The sequence below is a fragment of the Chamaea fasciata genome, unplaced genomic scaffold, assembly GCF_029207755.1.
Source record: "Chamaea fasciata isolate MVZ Bird 193981 ecotype frontalis unplaced genomic scaffold, bChaFas1.0.hap1 SCAF_29, whole genome shotgun sequence".
Lineage (NCBI taxonomy): Eukaryota > Metazoa > Chordata > Aves > Passeriformes > Sylviidae > Chamaea > Chamaea fasciata.
In genome coordinates, this window is record NW_027094114.1 from 1052703 (window position 1) to 1072675 (window position 19973).

A 19973-nucleotide genomic window follows, 5' to 3' on the forward strand; every position below is an offset into this window, starting at 1 on the left:
TCTACTAAAAATGCAAATTTCTTCTCCTGGGGGCTCAATTTTAAAGTTATCAGGGGCTCTTGCTGATATTTTGACCCCAGGAGACAGAGCCCCTGACCTCCCTATTTGTCCGTTTCTCAAACCTTCTTAAAAACTTTCATGTCCTTTTCTCTTTGGGGGCAGTTTCACCTTAAGTGTCCAATTTCCTTGCAATAGTGACAGATTTGGCCTTGGCTGTTAAGTTCCCGTTTCCCTTTCTAGGGCCCCTTTCCCTGGGAGCTTTGTTCCTGTTATCCTCCCCTGGTTCCATTTGCCTTGGCCTGGCTGGAGTCTCACTTCCTTGTGGGGGTAGGTCCCTGCACTTTGGTGTCCCTTGCAGATAGCAGCTGCCATTATTTTAGCTTTTGCCTTTGCTTTCTCCTCATCTCTTCGTACATATACTTTTTGGGCTTCTTTTAATAGGTCATCCAATCCTCTATCCTGCCATCCCTCCAGTGTTTCTAACTTTTTTCTTATTTCTGGCCACACGTGAGTGACAAAGGTCACTTTCAATAAAACCTGCCCAGGCACTGTATCCATGTCTATACCCAAATGTCGCCTAATGTTTATTCTTAGCCTCTCCAACCATTCATTGGAGTCTCATCCTTTTGTTGCTCAGTAAATGCCTTATGGGCATTCTGAGTTCATGGAGCAGCCTCTCTAATCCCTCTGACAATTAATGTACTATAATCTTCCATGTTTTGTCTTTCCCCGGGGTTATTGTGATCCCAATTGGGATGTTGCAGGGGCATTTTCTGCTCCCCAGGGAGTCGGTGTGCATGTTCCCTTTCCCATATCTGTATACCAGCTACCCGGATCATTTGCCTTTCTTCAGGTGTAAACAAAAGGCTTATTATAGATTGCATTTCATCCCATATATAAACATTGTGTCCCAAGAATTGGTCTATTTGTTCTGTTAATCTAATAGGATCTTCTAGTAGACCTTTGAATTCCTTTATAAATTTTCTCACTTTGGAGGAATTACGTGGGGCTGTCACAAACCTGATTATCCTGTGTGCCCCTCCCAGTGGGACTTCCCAGAGGGGATATAGTGATACTGCTTGGTCCTCATTCTTCAGTTCCTCTCTTTGGACCGTTCTTCCCCTGGTATTCTGGCTAGGCCAGTAAGGGTGTGGAGGGGGTGCATTGAGGGCTGATGGATATGGAGGAGGCAGACAATCTAAGGGGTCCCAGTTTTTCATTTGTTTCAATTTAAATGTATTCACCGCCTCCAGAGAGGCTTCCCCCCCCCCCCCCCCAGAAAGCTGCATATTTTCTTTCTTCCTGACTGACTGCTTTTTTAGCATTCACATAAATATTCAAAGCTAGGCACATCCCTCTCTCAAAGGAACCATGGATAGGTGTAGTGGTTTCACATTTGCCAAATTTCTGTTTTGCCAAATTTAGTGTAATGGTTTGAGTGTCTGCTCTCTTTTACCTCTGGGAGATAGGATTTGGGAGAAAAAAGCAAAACAGGCCTAACTTAAAAGTAAACAGATAGATTTTATTAACACACACTAAAAGAAGCAAAAGAGAGGGAAAGAAAAAAACCCAAAACCTTCAAAACCCTTTTCTTTCCCCCACAAGTGTTCACTTTTCTACAAACAACATAGAGACAAAACCTGTGATTTTCAGTCAGTTTCACCATTTGAATATAGTCTTTCATCAATTCTTTAGGGGAGGAGTCTCTCTTAGTTTACTATGGAATTTTCCCCCACTGACAACCTAGAACAGTTCTCTTGTGGGTTGGAAATCTCACAGAAACAGCTGCTGGGGAAACCTGCTTCCATGTGGTCTCCTCCCATTAGCAGTTTCCCAAGCTGCTTGTGGGTCATAGGAACTCAGGCATCTGGGGTGTCACCTTTTGAAAATGAGCAACTTCAAAGGCAAAGGATTCTTCATCTCAAGGAACAGAGATGTCTTCTCACTTCTTTCACTGGCACAGGGGGCTTCTCATCTCTTTCTCTGTTCAGGCATCTCATAGGACCACAAGAATCACAGATTCTAATGCAATATTACTCAGTCCATCACAAACACCTTTGCTCAAAAATCCACAAATCATCTCCCCAAATGCATATTTTTCCATGATTTAAAGGATAATCTACTTATAGAGTTCATTTCCATAGATCAATAAGAAAGTCCAGCCAGCAGGCAACTCCTCCATCCTTCCTCTAATTAGTCTTTCACTCACTCTCTCCATCTGACTGTTATGCTGGGTCTTCTCTGTGTACACTCTGTCTCTCTTCTCCCTCTCTCTGAGAAGAGCTGTCTTAAAAGCTTCATGTTGCCAGGAAAGGGTTAAATCTGCCCAGGTCCTCTTTTCTCCCAGCTAGGGCAGGCTTCAAGGCCACTCTGATGGGGAAAGGGAGGGAGAAACTCACACCTAGAGATCAGAGCAGCTCGGGCAGTCAGGGATCTTAGCTGCAGCCTCCACCCCCACCCCCAGCAGCTGATGGGGGGCCTGGAGGCATGGTCAGACCAGGGCTGGCTCCCCCCCCAGGAGGGTAACAGAGGGGTCTGGCCAGGCTGAGCTGCCCCTCAGAGTTGTGTTACCTTCTCCTCTAGCTGGAAGTAAAAAAAAGGGTTGGCTTGGGCACACTCAGCTTTATATGGGTATTACCAAAAGTTGCCTTCAGCTTTCTCAGTGGTCAAATCACATGCCAATAGAAAGAACTGGACCCTGAGAGGTCCCTGTCCTTTCTAAAACAAAGTGCAAGGTCCTGGCAGGGCAATATTCCATTAACCAAAAAACCAAACTGTGTTAACCTATGACAATAAGCCAGAATAAATGGTCCAATCTTATCTCTTCTTCAGTTCATTCTATCAGACAATAATGTATAATTTTGATTTTGGTTTGTTTTTGTGTCAAGGTTATGTTCCCATTGTGCCAATCTTATCCCAAGGGGGCTATGGGAAGGTATATCCATTGAAGCGTTCCTGCTTCCCGTTCTCCTGGGAGCTTTCTCTTTGCTTGCTTTGTGTCCTTTTTTTTTTTTTTTTTTTAATTTATCCCAACACTTCCCGCACAGCCCTTTTTGTCTCTTTTCTTCCTTAGCTTCCACACAAATCTAATTTTACATGTGTTTTCCCAGTCCTCCTTAGGTACAGTTCAAATTCTAGGAACCAAATACTGTCTCCTACACACTATTTTAATTATTTCTGCCTGTTGTGATTGAATCAATGCCTCCTGCTAAGCTTTTCCTATGCTTGGGCTGCCTATATCCTCGTGTCCTACAGAAATTAAGAAATTTACTGCCCTATTTCTGGTCCTTAATTCAGCATTTTTACACTCATGGCACAAGGCACTTCTGTGTGTAGCAGTGCAATATTACCTCTTATGACAGATTTTACACTCACAAAAGACCCAAGGTTCACAGCCAGGTTCACAACTCAAGCACAAAATTGCACTCATACATACAACACAAATTTTTTATTATAAAATGACAAATACTTCACTTTTCTTTGGCTGTTTTGGTCGCCTGAAAAACAGAACCATGGATCCAATGTCCCCACTCACATCGTACAAACAGAACAGTCTCATTCATTCAGCAGTTACATTTGTCAGTCACATATACCTTACACACATTTACACAATAATAATGTACCCTTGTTGCTGAATCAGGTACTAATATTCCTTTACAGGTGCTTATTTGTTGTACAATGATCTACCTCCAAAAAAAGTCTCAAACCTCTCTAAGAGTTCCCTAACTTAATATCTTTCTCTTGCCACCTCCACACTTATAAAACCCCAGTCACATAACAGCACTTGAAACGAATTTCAAAGCCTTGCTGCAGGGTTTTCACTTTTTCCCTGTTAAGTAGGCTTAATCCATTTCTTCAGATCTCTCAGGCAGTGTTTTCTACCCAGTAGCTTAACACCCAAGATCAGCCCTACTATTCATGCCTCAAAGGTATATTGGGTATTCAGTTTCTTAGCAACTCACCTTGTTGCAGATCCTGCACCAACTTTTTAACTATTCCAGCCCTCAATATAACCAAGATTCTTGTAGGCAGTCAGATATGGACCAAATGCAGTACCTGGAATTAGGATTTCTGCAATCAAAATTATGGGCAATTCTTCCCCTCTTGTTTTCTTAATTCCCCACCTTAAACCCAAAGTAGCTAAGTTCCACCCTACTCCAGGCTCTCACTCAGTCTTTACCATTCGCTTTGTCCCTCTGCCAGCCAATTTCCTCATGGAGAGTGCGAAAGCACAGTGGTCAGAACTCTTCATTCACTTCGCAAATCGGGGACTGTCCCGTCTGCATCTCATACGCAAACACACACATGCATACTCCCAGATTTTGTGCCACCCCTCCTTCTTTGAGATATACTCATCGGTCTAGGTCTTCATGCACAATTTTAGGATAAATTGCCATGGTACCTTAGGGAATTTTTACTTCCCTTTCTCTTTTTGTTCCTTCTTACCCTATCGAGGGTTAAACCTGTGACCCCAGTAGCAGCCAGAGAAGCCCAGGCAAGCCACTTAAAATTAAGAAGGGCACCTTTTTGCCGGGACCCCTCCCTGGAGCCACGGAGACTTGAGGTCGTTATCTTGGTGGAACCTCCAAATTTGTGAAAAACAAAGTTCACTTTTTAGAATTTTTAAAAATTTAATGAGAGGATAAAAAGGAATGATGTCCAGTGCTGGGGTGTTTCTGGCTATCAGCCAAAGAACACACCGTTAGTTTTAAAACAGCGTTCTCTAGATACTGTTACATTACTGGGGTACATACATATTTATCAGTTTATATATTATTCATTCTTGTTTTGATGTTACAGGAACTCTTTTGTTTGGTTTTAACCTGACTTGTCTGCATGGCATCCTGTAGATTAGGTCAATTTACTGTATTTCTTCTTGTGGTTTCATCCTGTTGTTTCATACTCCCTTATAACAAGGAGTCAATAAATTCTTCTCTAATTCTTTTCTGGTGCTCTGATTCCTGTCACTTATCACTTGGAAAGGTCAGCCCACAAATGTGAGAAACAACAGGATGAAATTAATTGTTTTTTCACCATTCTTTGAGTTAGTTACATAAAGGCATTTTAATATTTTGCTAAGGCCTATGATATATCCATCACAACACTATTTATATAAGCTATACGTTGCATATATAAACTGATAGATTATTTAATATTAACAAGCAGTTAAAAGGAATTATAAATTGTACCATATCAAAATACTTGTGATTAATAACAACATGCAAAAGCTAATACATAAATTAGAAAGTCAGTATTATATTGTCATTTATAACACCTTTTCAGGCTCTTCTCTATACATTCTGGCTGCCTCTCTCCAGGTATCTAAATCTAAAGTTGTAAATGCTGCTTTAACTTTTGTTATTCCTCCCTCTGGCCCTACTACTTGTCTAAGCAATGCTATAAGCTTCTTCTCTACAGGGGCCATGCTTCTAGTTCTGGATGATATTCCTGAGCTAGCCTCACTTGTCCTGTTATCCCCACTATCCTCTGGAGATGCTGGGGATGCTGGGGACATTGTCCCTGATGTTAGGGTGTCACCACTGCACTTCATTAATTCCTGGGTTTCTAAGGGATCCTGGTCTCCCTTGGCTTTGAGCTTTAAACATCTTTGCCCTATACTGCATGATGAGCAACACCTCTTCATGCGACTTATTCCTTTTGCTTCCTTTTCTAAGAACAGGACCATCGAGTTTTGTGGTGCTAAATTAATACCACGCTGCTTCTGCCACTCCAGCTTGCATCTTAAAGTAAAGAAACAGTCCGTGTGTAGTGGTTTGAAAGCAAAACTAGTGAGAAACTCCAAGTCAGAAATACAATTTAATAGAAAATAGGTAAAATAAGAAAAAAAAGCAATTGTACAGAAGACCCCTGGCAGAGTCAGAATACAACCTGACACCCTGTTAGTTAGGGTGGTGGTAGCAGTCCAGATGAAATGGTCTTCCTGAAGCAGTGATCCCATAGAAAGGTCTGGTAGCTCTTGTCCTCTGGGAATTCAGTGGGTAAGGGCTGCCTGTACTGTCCCAAATCCCAGATTATATCCAGGTGGGAATGCTTGGCTCCTCCCCCTAGGCCAAGCATCTCAAAATGGGATTATATCTTTCTATGAGTCATGAAGTGGGTCCTTGATGGCCCATTAAACAGAGATAGCTCTTGGAGGGAGTTACCTATGCGTCATGGGGCAAGGCATTGATGGGCCATTAAGAGAAGAAAACCCAGAGGGAGGGGGCCCGGGAAAACACTGCCCCACCTGGTTTCAACAGCTCATGAAGATGGTGATAGAATACGCACTTTGTGCACATCCTACACTGAAACCCAGGACAACGTGTAAGAAACTTCACCCCATTTTCCTTGTCTTTTCAAAAACAGCATTAATTGTAACAAGGTATTATAATTTAAAGTCCCATTTTCTGGCCACTTTTTGCCATCATCTAGTTTATATAGTGGCCACCATTGATTACAGTACTTAATCAAGGTGCTCTTTTTCATAGTTTCTCCTGGGATTCCTCCCAATTCTTTTCAGTGAACTAACACATGTCCTAATGGCTGTTTCTGGGTTATCTCTGCTTACTGGTGATCCCATTGTCTCCCCTGTCTACTCTCTCTCCTTTCTCTTTTCTCTTTCTTCCACACAAATGTAATTTTACACTTTCTACACATTTCCTCCCAATTTTCTTCCCAAATCTCTCAGCTCCAGGGAACCAACTCCCTTCTCCCACACACTAAGGCAACAATAGATGCTCCTCATAATTCTCATCTTCAGCCATTCTCCTCTTATTCTAGCACTGTCTCCTCATTCATTGTCAAGTTATTTATCCATGCTCTTTCTAGTCTAATACTAGGCTCGCTCTCCCATCAGTTTGGACACTACTTACTCTTAGTGGATGTACAATATCACTTTCTCTGGCAATTGGCACATGCGCACCAAGTCCAAGCCTCACAATTTTTCCTACACACTAAACACAGGATTTTAAAAGCAGCTGGGATGATATCAGATGGAATTACATCAGAAAAATGTTGGGGGACTGGGTGTTCCTAATCAAGAGCTAAGATTCTCCCTTGCCGAACATATGACCCATCTCCATTAGGATAACAAGGGTTAACTCCAAACCATCAATCCCAAAAACTTGTACTCATTCACTCATCATCACTCGTTTGGCTTTTCTCTGGCCATTCCTCTCACTGGATTATGGAACCACAGATAGAGCTTCGCACTCCCTTCATGCCTGCAGCATGTCTCTTTTGCTCCCACTCATACATAACATCACAAGAAAATAACAGCAGGGACTCCAACCCCTGCGGGACTCTAACCCCAACCCTGGGGGCCTCTAACCCCTTATTCCTTAAAGGTACCTTTCCTTTTGTCAGGGACTAAGTTTGAAAGACCCCAGTCTCCTCGGGGTTTTCAATCCATCCTCAGGGACTTGAAGCCTGGACCTCTCGCGAGTACTACTTAGACAGCAAATACCTTCATTTGGTGCAGATGGTCCTTGTCTACCCCCACCATGAGCCAAACGACAGCTGAGCTCCCCCTGAAAATTCAGGGTTGCAACTGGGAGATCTGGCAGCCGGCCAGAGAGGGTACCATCTGGGATGCCAGTTGATTTGCTCCAACACTGAGCTAAAAGTCACCTCAGAGACTGACTCAATGAGGTGGGTATTTGCTTTATTCAGTGCCAGGTATGTGGGGGATCACCACTCCTAACATACACACACAACACTTTTACACAGCACAATATATAGTTAAATTTCATGCATATTCATTGCATTCCTTAGGATAGGAGTGGTTATACAAATTACTCCACAGAAGTCATTAATATCATTAGCATACATGACATGCAAATGCAGTGTACTCTGGTGGTCACACTGAAGAAGGCTTCAAGTCTTCCTCAGGGGTTGTTCTGATTAATGCTGGCAGTCTTCCTCACTCTGCCCTTTTCACCTTTCTTTCTGAAGCATGTGCAGTCCTCCGCTGGCTGGTTCAGTGTTTTCTGCTGACAATAGGTTTTGTTTCTCTTATCTTGACAAGGTGCATTCTGTTTCTCTTATTTTGACAAGGCTAAGGTGCATCCTGCTTCTTAGGCTTGTGATTAATATTTGCTGACTCTTAATAGTTAACTCATGCTTACATGAGTTAACCATTGATCAACTCCTTTCACCACTAGACTCTGTATCTATTAAAGGAAATGAACTGCTGAACCAAACTGGTCTTGAGGGTGGTATACATGAAGGCCACAGAACGAACTTGTCCTAAGATAAGCCACCACAGTAGGAACTTGAGATAAGCACAGAAGGGGAGGAGGAGAGTTTTTTGGGTGTTTGGTGGCAAAACCTCTGATCTGCATAAGACAGAGGGGATGCATACCCACCACTGGAGGATGACCATGACTAACCAACCTTTGCTTAGCAACAAGCTGGTTTGTGAGCCAGATAAGGGGAAAAGATAAGAAGCAGATCCTGCAAGGTGGGATAATGCTTTTTTATCATGTCAGTGTCCTCCTTCCCCTTACATAAGTCTGAAGGTCTGAAGGTAAGGTATCCCTTCTGATAAGGCATAAATGGCTCAACTAAGCAGGGTCAAATAACAGTCATGTCATTATAAGGGGCCATAAACCATCAAATAAGCCCAAAGCATCCCCCACTCATTGCTGGGGCCTTCCACCAGAGGACTGCATGTGATCCAGTGTTGCATGAGAGTGCAAAACTCCCACCCCAGGGGAGATACTTGGGTATTCCTGCCTAAACCTGAGTGTATATTAACCCATTGAACTTCTTGTTTTGTAGGCTCCCCCACCCCCAATGAATCAAGACTGTGACCATCACTTTGACCAACAGACATTGAAATTGCAGCAATCAAGCCTCTCTCTGGATCCACGGGTGCTGATCTTTCCTCTCCACTATCTACTCTTATCCTTTCTTTCTTTTCCTTTTATATATTCTTAAGTGATATTTTTATACTTTTTTATTGCTATATTTCTATAGATAATAACCAAAACAGCTACATACCTCCTTTCCATTGCAAACAAATTGTTCTAAAATAAGCCTGCCATATACACTGGTCATTCCTTGTATTGCTCTAATCCACCCCAAGGGGTTTATTAACAAGAACTTCAGTTACCCTGCTTTAGGAGTGGGTCATAACACCAGCCAAGTTCCAGTGCCCAGACTGGGGACAGTTTAGGGGTACAGGACACTCCCACAGCCTGTGACACCCTGGGGTAGCAGCAAAGTGCCTGAGGTTTCACAGCCTGCCTCACCTTTGCCTCCATCACAGTCATCCCAGTTTCTTGGGGCTCTGGGATGCAAACAGGTTCCCTACATCTGCCAAAACCCTGAAGCATGGGCTAAGCATATTGGACACCAAATCCAGCTGTGCCATCCAGGCTGTGGAGTTGCTTGGCCCCACAAACTGCTCAGCAAATTTCTCAGTCATGGGTGGGGGACCCTGTTAGGCTGCCAGTGCCAGGCATGGTGCAAGGGGCATTGCTGTAGGGCCGCTAAGACTGGTCAGGGAGCTGTGAGGTTGCACCAGATGAGATGCAAGAGGTGCTAGGCCAGTCTTGCACCCAGGCAACACCCACAGAAGGCACAGATGACCCAGGTGGAGCAGGAATGGAGGCACAGAGACACATGGGTGCTCATGGATGCATATATAGATGTATATGGGAAAATGTGGAGACATTCAAGCAGATAAGTCCCACAACATACACATAGATCACTTGTGCTCCCTCGCACAAACTCAGTGGCATGCGCAGTCACATGCACATATGTGTGCAAGCACACCTATGCCATCACTCACACATGTACTTGCACATGCATGCAGCCACCCATACATATGAGAAGGTACAGGGAGCTCCCATGGGGACAGGAGTCCTCATTAATGGCAACCACAAGGACAGGTCCCTGGCACCCAAGGGGACAGAACCTCCCCCAGGGACACCCCCACCCTGGACCCTACTGTTATAAATACATATTTTAAAGCTGGCTTTTTGCAAATATTAAGATGAATGTTATATGTATACTGCTAAAATAACTCTGCTGTAAGAATATAGTTTTTATGTTTTTGCCTAGACGTGGTAGTGGGATAGCTGATATACAGTTCTGCTTGAACTGTGAACTATCTGTTTGGTTGGGATAACATCCAGTGAACATGTGATGAGGACCCTGCTATTGATATGCTAACTATCAGCATCTGCTGTCTGAAGAAAGTACGGACCAAGGCCCAAACCAAAGGTGATTAAGGGAACAGATAAAAACCACAGCCAAGAAACAGGCATCCTCTAAAAAGGCAGACCCAAGGAGGGTCCTGGAAGTGTTGCCCATAGCTCCAGTTTCCCCACCTGTGCCAGCACTGGTACTCTCGCTCCTGCCAGCACCAGCTACCTCGCCTGCACAGGGTCCCCAGACTGCGTTGGCTTTTCAGCCAGTGACGGTCCTCCCTGTGGCACTGCCTGTGCCTGCGGCACCGCCCGTGCCAGCCACACCACCAGTCCTCCCTGAAAAGCAACGGAAAGAACTCCACAACTAATAATAGTTGTTAGAGCAGTATGTATTTATCGACGTCGAGATGCGTGGGGAATAATTTCACCAAAGACATGCATAACCACCAGAGAGCTTGCCCTCCTTATTATTCCCTGAGGTCTTACATATGCACGACATTCCACAGTCCCCCTTCACACATATTCATTCCCTGACCCTGCCCATCCTGGCTTTGTATGATAATTAACTCCACGCCCTTCTGGGCATGCTCAGTTCATTTTGGTGGTCTCTGGGTGGTCTTCAAGGATGAAGAAGCAGAGTCTTCCTCGTTCACCTCTTCACCTTTATCTCTCCCATGTGTGTGCTTTGGCCTTTTTGGCATGTTTTCAAGGGAACACACCATCTTAGAGTCTGTGTTCTTTTCTTTATCTGCGCCCTTAGCCCTGTTATTCTGCTGTTTAGGCTAGTTCTTCTGATTATTGCCAAGGCTCCTGGTACTTGTAGTGCTTAAAAATATGCAAAAGGGTAACAGACACAGCATTCAGTGTTCACTAAATGTCTTCTAAAATGCGATCTCATATATTCTAAAGTACGACTTGGAATACATTCTAACATACAGTATATGTTCTTAAATCTGCTATAAAGGATCAGCTGAGATATTTCCAATCTACATCTCACTCCCCATGGCGCAGACTTCCCTGCCCACTCCCCTGCCCACGCTGGCTCCCCTGGCCATGCTGGCTTCTCTGCCGATGCCAGCTTTTCCGCTCATTTCCCTGTTCATGCAGAGCGTCACCTCTCCCATGGCCTCCCAATGCAAACTGCTCCACCAGGTGACCTTCCCTCTGCCCATTTGGTGGCTCCGGCTTTGATGCTGACTTCCGCCACTCCCCAATTGGCGGTTCCAGTGTTGACTTCCCCCCCCTTCTTTTGGAGGACCTCACCTCACTGCCTACTTCCACCCTTGTAATCTCAGCTCCCGTTGTCCAGGTGGGTCCCCTTCTTTGCAGAGGAACACCATATCAGGGTGCTGGGAGCTCAGTTGGAATCCAGGGGCATCTCGATGGTCCCTCCCTGTCAGGGTCCGCAAATATATGGGGGGAACCTGATGGTTCGTTTTAAGGATCTCAAGGTGCAAAAGACACAGCGGGGGACAACTCAGTTTAATCAAAAATGCACCTTTAGTGTCAACAAATGTGATAGTGGGGAGAGAAATAAAGAATAGTAAGAAAGAGAGAGAAAGAGGGCAAGGGGATTATAGCTACCAACGTGGAGGGACAAGTCCTCGAGGCGTAAAGATGCCTATAGATGTGATCTTCTCCAGTGGAGTGATCACAAGAGTGAGCGGGGATCTCCAGGGTTTTTATAGGTAACCAAAGTGAGGGGCACAGAGCCAAAGCAGGAACCACCTGTGTAAAGGTTGAATACTCAGGAACAAGCTGCAAACCATACCTCCAGTATGTACAGACCAGTTCGGACAGGTAGCCTGGGCTCAGTCCATTGTGCCATTGTTCTTGCACTCTGTTCTCATGGGGCTGCATGCCAGTTCTCCAAGGCTTGGCAAGCATTCAACCTCAGCCAGGCCAGGGCCTCCTTTCAGAGTCTGGGATCTCAGTCCTCAATCATTGGAGACAGTCGTGAGGCATATCACATTCTTGGACAGACTCTGACACTCCCCTACCAAACATTCGAGTTTTGGAGATGGGGAGGAGGGAGGGGGTGGAGCCCAGGCATAGTGAAGATCCCAAGAGCAAACTGAGAATGCCTGTCTCTGCTGTGAGGAAGATATACACTGTGGGGGGGGGAGGGTTGCCCCTAACTAAGAAGAGAGCTGAGGGTGTTCTGGGAGGTACACCCAGGGGAAGAACAGGGAGGTAGTGAGCTCTATTTTCTGGGAGTTGAATATGGTCTAAATCCTTTGATAACTTTGGGAGTTGGTTCCCAAGAGGAAGTATTACAATTTGTAGTTGACATTTGAGCAGAAAGAACTTGTGTGGTGGATATTTGTCATGGATTAACATAGCTTGGTTTTTACTTAAAGGGAAAAAAATTCCCTGTAAGGACCTTGGAATTGTTTTGGAAAAGATGGGGACCTATCAAAAGCCAATTCTTAGATACTGGCATATTATTTAACCACTGAGGAAGCTAGATGCGACTTTGGCAATACACATACAAAGCCCTGACTGTGTCCGAGTTGGCCCTTTTCCTTCCGGCCTCAGGAGTTAAGAAGGCAGCCCAGGTCTCACCTTGCGAGGGGGGCCAGTAACTCCCGGGCCAGGGGAGAGGATAAGAATATGCCCCTGTCCTGGCCTGGATCAAGTTCCAGCAGCTGTAAAACATGCTGCCGCTACCTGCGGGGGCCTCCCCTCCCCTTCTGGTGACTCCCGGGCAGAAAGGAAAAGGAAGGGAAGAAGCCCAGCCACTCGAAAGATCATGCAGCTGAGACAAAAAAAAAAAAAAAATGGGTCCACAGCCAGGCAAGGGGCCCCGCAGCAGCCAGACCCTACCATCTTCAACCACTTCCCGGGAAGAACCATCATGCCCTCTGCAGACCTGGGAGATATTAACTCTTTCCTTGACAGATGAGACTTAAAAAAGCACTGGCCCTTCTCCAAGTAAGAACAGACAAAGTGATTAAACCGTAAGGACACACAGCATGAAACTGAAGTCAGTGAAGACAGAAAGTTAAGTCCTAAGTGGGAGAAAGGATTAAGGAGTTGCCTCGTTTAGGCTGGACTTCTCTTATAAGCCATGGTAATGAACTGTAATATATTAGAATATCCCTTTAAACCATGGAAAAAAATATGCATTTTGGGGAGATGATTATTCAGATTTGTAAATTTGAGCAAAGATATCTGTAATTGACTGAGTGTATACTGAATTAGTAGCTGTGATCCTGTGATCCCATGAGTAGTTTGAAGAGAGAGAGATGAGATGAGAAGCCCTCTGTGCCAGTGAAGAAGTGAAAAGTGATCTCTGTTCCATGAGATGAAGAAAATCCTTTGCCTTTGGAGTTGCTTATCTTTAAAATGACACCCCAAAGCATCCATGACCCATATGCAGTGTTGGGAAGGGTGCTAATGAGGACTTCACAAAGGCAGGTTCCCAAGCAGCTGTTTTTGTGTAAGTTAAGACCCACAAGAGAACTGTTCTTTGTTGTCAGTGGGGAAATTCCATGGAGGTTCTAAGAGAGACTCGTCTCCTAAGAATTGATAAAAGACTATTTTAAGTGTGAAACTGACTGAAACTCACAGGTTTTGTCTCTTTATGTTGTCAGTGGGAAAGTGAACATTTTGTGGCGGAAGGGGAGAAGTGTTTTTGAAAGTTTCATTTTGATTTTCATTTTCTTCTTTTAGTGTGTGTTAATAAATCTATCTTTGTACCCTTTAAGATTTAAGCCTGCTTTGCTTTTCTCTCCTAATTCTATCTCACAGCAGAGTTCTAGTAGACACTCAAAGCACTACACACATTAGTGCGTTAGCCAGGAAAAGTCAAAATTAGCAAACGTAAAACCATTACAATATTCCAGGGAGATGTGAAGTATGTAGTGACACTGTAGAAATGGTAGGGGCAGGGGCAGAGGGGTTTGAGGTTCCTGTTATTAAAGATGTAGTAGTTAGAAGAGACCAGGGTATGGATAGGAGGTATCTTATTCCTGGAGTGGGTAATAATTTATTGGGGAGAGATGTACAAATAACATTAGGAATTATACCAGAAGGAGGGAAGATTTAACAGAACAAGCAGTCCTAGAAGGGCAAAGAATATATGTTCATAGTTCATCCAAATGTTTACAAGGAAAAAGAATGTCAAGATATGCCTTAGTTGATAGGAAAAATATGCAGACCATTGAAAAGGGAAATTTACTTATAAATTCATTTGCTCAATCTTGTGAATTATATTTAGCATACAAAAAGGATCTATATGTACTGATTCTAAATATGCTTTTGGGAAAGTACACACTTTTGGGAAAATTTGGGGAGAAAGGGGATTACTTAAAGGAAAGGGATTGATACATAAGGGGATCATTTTTAGAAGTTTTAGAGGCATTAAAATTGCCTGAAGAAATAATTGTAGGATACCAAAGGGGAATGACCTCAGAAATAAGGGAGAATAATCTGATAGATCAAAAGATGCAACAGATAATGGGACCAAAAGAGTTATGATAATTTTAATCCTCAATAAGGAAGAATTGGAAGTTCCAAAATTTAGTGAAGCAGAGGAAAAGGAATTACAGCCTGGGAAATAGAAGCTTCCTAAATGGGGGGCAGTTACTTAATAAGCCACTTAAAAAACCATTGGAATATTCAGGCTTTGTGTGATCATTTTTTAAAGAATTATGGGTGAAATTTGAAATTTTGGATTGGCAAAGCAAATAACTCAAGCCTTGAGAATAAAATGGGAACTTCATACCCCATGGCATCCACAAAGTTCGGGCTGGGTAAAGAGGATGAACTAGACTTTAAATAGAACTTTAACAAAATTAATACCCATATGTTGTGGGTAAAATGTGTATCTTTGGCTCTGTTGAGGGTGCAAACACAACCCAGGTTAAACCTGGGAGTGACACCCTATGAGTTAATGTTTGGATTACTTTTTTTGGCCACCTAATATGAAACTGCTACTTATGAAGAAGGGGAAATGAGTATTGGAAAATATATCACCACGATAGCAAAAAGACTTGAAAATTTGTGGTTGGAAGGGATAATCCCTCAAACCACACCTTTAGAATTTAAAATCCATAGTATCCATCCAGGAGAATGGGTACTAGTGAAAACATGAAAAGAACAATCCTTTAACACCAGAATAGGAAGGTCTTTTTCAGGTATTACTGACAACTGAGGCAGCGATCCAGACCAGAGAGAGATGATGGATCCATGCCAGAATGATCAAAGGACCTATGAAGGAACCTGAGGAGTAGACTATAACATCTGAACCAGGTGATACCAAATTGATTCTCAAGCAGGGACTGGGTAGTAATGAACTGGGGAGACCCAAATGATCCAAAGATTGTACAAAGAACCACACCTAACTGGGAAATAGGGCCAAGCCTATATCAGTGGATTCTAGTCTTGCCTGGACAAGTTCTGAGACACCTCCGAGACCCCTTGGGGAGGAATACTTCAAATTCAAACAGGAAGATCAAGACTGTTACGGTCAGAGAGTTCTCATATTCTGGCCTTAACCTGTGGCTTTTATAAAAAGGAGGAGGAATGTTGAGGAATGGCTTCGTAACCAAGGCCATGTAGACATGAGAGAGCTTTGCTGAGCTCGCTTGCTTTCACACTGGAATCGGCAAGGTTAACATGTCCTTGAATGCAGCTGGTATATAATAACAGGACATTGTGGTTGAGAAATATGAGGAAGAAGCTCTGTGAAACAGGAACGGATGCAAATGTAACTTTTTTTACTGTAACCAATCAAATATCGACAAGTATGCATAATAATAAGTAGCCTCAATATAATGCGTGCCTTTTTGATCAATAAACGAAGCTTGCTTATCAACCATATTGGTTGTGTGAGTCTTCCCTCCGACAAGAAATAGCAATACATGGTCTCTCAGACGCACCGTCACCTGGCACGGGGCTAACGTCCAGAGACCCGCCCAGGCAGATCCATCACGAGACCTCTTGCCCCGAGGAGGCACCAGCCTCCTGGTGGCCGTATCTCCCCTGTACCAAAATTGAACACGGCAGGGCCGGCACCTGACGCAGCCGCGGTATCCGTGGAGAGCGACAGAGGCAAGTCCAGACCTTTCGCAAGCCCCGATGGGGCATGCGAGTCCAATGCGGGAAGGAGGGGGACCGGCACGGGCCCCTCCTTGCCCCCGCGTGGGGGGGGAACGGGGTGCTAGGATGGGCGTGGCTGATGGAGCTCCAGCGTCACCCCACCCAGCCGCCTGAGACTCAACTGACAGCAGAGGGACCTGCGCAGGCGGCGCGAGTGGGGAAGAAACCGCGGAGGGGGCGGGGCGCGATGCAGGGCCACTTGGGCCCGGCCCAGCCTCCACGGCAAGAGCAACATCAGTCGCTGCGCCCAGCGGGGCTGACACAGGGAGGGGAGGGGCTGGCAGCGCCCCCAGCATGGTCCTGCCTGTGGCGCATAGGCCCAGAGAGGGCGCCACCCGCTCCATGCTGACTGCCCGCCCACAGGGATCGGGTCCGACAGCAAGTCAATCAAAGCTCCCCCCTCTGGGGCCCCTGCTGCCTGCGCAGGCGCATTGGTCAGCGCAGCACCAGGAGGGGCTGCCCCTGGCTCCATTGCCATTCCGAGGGGATATTTCGTGGCTATACCACAGTGTGGACAGTGCGTCGTCACCACATCCAGCTCCAACAAAGGCGCGTGGGGAGCCTGCGACCCCTTGCCCCCCCCCAACGCCAGAAAGGCACAGAGGGATTGAGAGCCGCCTCCGCTTCTCGGCCTCCTGGGCGCTGGAATGGGCGGAGCGGCCGGGGCTGGCACGGCCGGCTCCTCAAGAGTCGGCGAGCCCCCACTCAGTGGCCCATCCGCCCCCCCCCAGGGAACCGAGCTCGCCATCCACAAACATGGCGTCCTGGGGGGAAACGGGAAGCTCCACCCCCCATTCAGACCCTGAACCCGCCTCAGCTTCGGAGAGGAGTTCCTCCTCCTCAGCCTCAGCATCGGAGCCCGACAATCCCTCAAAAGAGCTGCCGACACTCAGCGGGGACCCGGAGTCCCAAAAACTCCTTTAAACAGTATCACACTGTCTCCAGAGCGCCGTCAGGTCTGCCATGTCTGCATCGCAATTCGCAGGCAAAGCCCAAATCAGATAATCACCAAGGCGGCTCCAGGCAGTTTCTGAGATAGCCGACAAAGGGGACACCTCTCTGACCCCAATGGTCATCTCAGAAGTCCATCACACATTGGTATGTGAAAACAATCTGCTTGTTTATGTTACATCCCTGAAAAACTCCACTAGAAATTTGTAAACAGTCATCAGAAGGCTGAAAATCAGGGCGACAGGTGACTTCACCCTCACTGCACATCTTCACTGCATGCCCTTCTGGCACAATGCACTCCTAATTTCTCACACTCCCTAGGGGCTGCTTTTGTAGAGGAAGGTCATGGCTGGCATCACCCATGATCCTGCCCATGCTGAGTCAGTGCTCCCTCTGAGTCAGGACTTCAATGCTTCCCACTAAGAAACTGGGGTGCATTTCTCAGTGCTAATTTCATAGTCTTACCTCTTCATGAACTCTCCTCACTGTCCCTTGGTGCAATCCTCAGATACAAAGCATGTCAGCCAGAACAATTCACATTAGAGTCTTCACTGAAATATGGGATAGGGAACTTACAAAGGCACTTAAATCACAGAATCATTAGGTTGGAAGAGACCTTCGAGATCATCGAGTCCAACCCATGCCCTAACACCACCTCAACTAAACCATGGCACTGAGTGCCACATCTAATCTTTTAAACACATGCAGGGATGGTGAGTCCACCACCTCCCCTGGCAAACCATTCCAGTCCAGTAAAATCTTTTCCTTAACATCCAACCCAAATTTCCCTTGGCATATCTTAAGACTCTTCTCATTCTGTCAGTTGCTGCCTGGAAAAAGAGACCAATCCCCAGACCAACCCCCACCTGACTACAGTAACCTTTCAGGAAGTTATAGACACTGATAAGGTCACCTCTGAGTCTCCTTTTCTCCAGGCTAAACAACCCCAGCCTCCTCAGTCATTCCTCATAGGGCTTGTGTTCCAAGCCCCTCACCAGCCTTGTTGCCCTCCTTTGGACACGTTCAAGCATTTCGACATCCTTCCTAAACTGAGGGGCCCAGAACTGGACACAGTACTCGTGATGCGGTCTCACCAGTGCTGAGTACAAGGGAAGAATGACCTCCCTGCTCCTCCTGGCTGCACTATTCCTGATCCAGGCCAGGATGCCATTGGCCTTCTTGGCCACCAGGGCACACTGCTGGCTCATATTCAGCTGGCTGTCGACCAGTACCTGCAGGTCCCTTTCTGCCTGGGCACTGTCCAGCCACACTGCCCCCAGTCTATAGCGTTGCAGGGGGTTATTGTGGCCAAAATGCAGGACTCGGCACTTGGACATTAAATGCCGTCTTATTGGATTCCGCCCATCCATACAACCATTCCAGATCTCTCTGCAGAGCCCTCCTCCCTTCCAACAGATCAACACACTCTCCCAGCTTAGTGTCATCTGAAATTTACTAATGAAAGACTCAATACCCTCATCCATGTTGTCAATAAAAATATTGAACAGAACTGACTCCAACACAGACCTCTGAGGTACACCACTGGTGACTGGCTGCCAGGTGGATGCAGCACCATTCACCACCACTCTCTGGACTCAGCCATCCAGCCAGTTCTTAACCCAGCAAAGAGTGCACCTGCTGTGGGTTGCCAGCTTTTCCAGGAGTTTACTGTGGGACACAGTGTCAACTGCCTTGCTGAAGTCCAAATAGAAAACATCCACAGCCTTTCCTTCATCCACCAGGCCAGTCACCTGGTCATAAAAGGAGACCAGGTCAGTCAAACACGACCTACCTCTCCTAAACCCATGGTGCCTAGGTCTGATAAAGTATTTAAAAAAACCCAACCAAACATATAAACATATAATACTCTGTCTGTATTGGGTTTGCATGGCCAAGCTTCAGTAGCATGGGGAGTTACAGGGGTGGCTTCTGTGAGAAGCTGCTATAAACTATCTCTGTGTCTGGTACAGCCAATCCCTAGTAGGTCCAAAGATGGATGCGGCTGATCAAGGCTGGCCCACTTAAAAATGGTGGCAATACCTCTGTGATAATATATTTAAGAAGAAGGGGGAAAAAAAAGTTATTTGGCAGTTGTAATTACAGGATCACAGAATCAACTAGGTTGGAAAATATCTCTGAGATTATCAAGGCCAACCTAGGACCCAACACCACTTTGTCAACTAGACCACGGCACTAAGTGCCACATCCAGTCTTTTCTTGAACACTTCCAGGAACAGTGACTCCACCACCTCCCTGAGCAGCCCATTCCAATGCCGAATCACGCTTTCTGTGAAGAACTTCTTCCTAATGTCCAACCTAAACCTCTCCTGGTCCAGCTTAAGACTGTGTCCTCTTGTCCTGTTGCTAGTTGCCTGTGAGAAGACTGACCCTCACCTGGCTACAATCTCCTTTCAGGGAGTTTTAGAGTGATAAGGTCTCCCCTGAGCCTCCTCTTCTTCAGGCTAAACATGCCCAACTCCCTCAGCTGCTCCTCATAGGACTTGCGCTCCAGACCCTTCACTAGCCCTGTTGACCAAAATTGCGGACACAGAAGAGCAGGGTGAGAATATGAGAGGAACAACTCTGCAGACACCAAGGTCAGTGGAGAAGGAGGGGGAGGAGGTGCTCCAGGCACCAGAGCTGAGATTCCCCTGCAGCCCACTGTGAAGACCATGGTGAAGCAGCTGTCCCCCTGCAGCCCATGGAATACCACAGGGATGCAGAGATCTACCCAAAGCCCATGGAGGAGACCCACACCAG